The following is a 1,796-nucleotide window of genomic DNA, read 5'->3' on the forward strand; positions in this document are numbered from 1 at the left end:
TTAAAATCCTACTGTTAACTTATAAAGCTCTAAATGGTCAGGCTCCGTCATATCTTAGAGAGCTCATAGTGCCATATTATCCCACCAGAACACTGCGCTCTGAGAACGCAGGGTTACTCGTGGTCCCTAAAGTCTCCAAAAGTAGATCAGGAGCCAGAGCCTTCAGCTATCAGGCTATCATGTCCTCCTCCCTCAGGTTTATAAAGTGACCTGTCACATGTGTTCCTGTCTGATGTTCCTCCGTCTCATCTCCAACATGCTTTAATCACCTCCTCAGGTAACGACACACACCTGTCCTGTCCTTGGCCAATCAGAGGTTCTTAGTGGGAGCCGGAGGGAAAGTCAACCGACAGGAACCTGGTTGTATTTACATGTTTCCACTGAACAAACAAACGCTGCAAACATCAACTGTCACCGCCTCAAACCCCCGACTCAGACTCCCATCGTTTACTTCAGTTACAGAGTAAAAATACTCAGTTAGTGATTAACTTGTTACAGTTAGTGATTAACTCGTGATCAGTTACAAGTTAAAGTTCTGCTTTTAAAATCTCACTGAAGTAAAAAAGTATTAACATCATCATATCCTTAATAAAGTACTTAAAGGAAAAGTATTGTTTCTGCAGAGTAATCTAAATGATATTATAATTATTGATCATTTATGTGTTGATCAGTTTGATGTTGATCAGCTGGTGAAGGTGGAGCTGCTCAGGATGATCAGTTATTACCGATCACATGTATCAATCAGTTATTACTGATCACATGTATCAATCACCACACCACGGCACGGTGGTATGGTGGATAGCACTGTCGCCTCACAGCAAGAGGGTTCCCGGTTTGATCCCGGAGTTTGCATGTTCTCCTCGTGTCAGTGTGGGTTCTCTCCGGGCACTCCGGCTTCCTCCCACAGTTCAAAGACATGCAGGTTAACTGGTGACTCTAAATTGTCTGTAGGTGTGAATGTGAGTGTGAATGGTTGTCTGTCTCTATGTGTCAGCCCTGTGATAGTCTGGTGACCTGTCCAGGGTGAACCCTGCCTCTCACCCAGTGTCAGCAAGAGGATGAAGCGGTAAGAAGATGGATGGATCAATCATCTGAATCTGCCCACACACGTGATGCAGTCAAAGTAAAATATCTCCCTCTGAGAAAATGTAAATACTCGGGTAAAGTACAGGAACATGTAATCTGTTACTTCGGAAGGGTATTGTCGTAAATGTACTCAGTTACTTTCCACAGCTGGAACCATCTGTACAGCTCCAGTCCCTCAGCACATCATCACAGACTGAAATAATCAGAGACAGTGAAGACGTGAAGACAAGATGGAAGACAGAGACATGGAGGAAAGATGGAGGACAGAGACATGGAGGAAAGATAAAGGACAGAGACATGGAGGAAAGATGGAGGACAGAGACATGGAGGAAAGATGGAGGACAGAGACATGGAGATAAGATGAGGGACAGAGACATGGAGATAAGATGAGGGACAGAGACATGGAGGAAAGATAGAGAGATAGAGACAGAGACAGTGACCACAGTTTACAGAGAACATCAGGTTAAAGCTGAATCAGACTCTGCAGCTCTGCACTCTGACTACACACACACACACACACACACACACACTCACCTCCATCAGGTTGATGCTCTCGTGTCGCAGCTCAAACAGGTGAATGGACTCACCTGCAGCTTGGCTCTTTATGAGGACTCACAGGACCTTCAGTTACTTCCTGTTTGTCTGGAAACAACAAACATGTCAGTTGGTCCTTCAGCCTCAGGCTACACCTACTCCCTGTAAGCCCCGCC

Source organism: Epinephelus moara, chromosome 1 (assembly GCF_006386435.1).
Source record: "Epinephelus moara isolate mb chromosome 1, YSFRI_EMoa_1.0, whole genome shotgun sequence".
NCBI lineage: Eukaryota > Metazoa > Chordata > Actinopteri > Perciformes > Serranidae > Epinephelus > Epinephelus moara.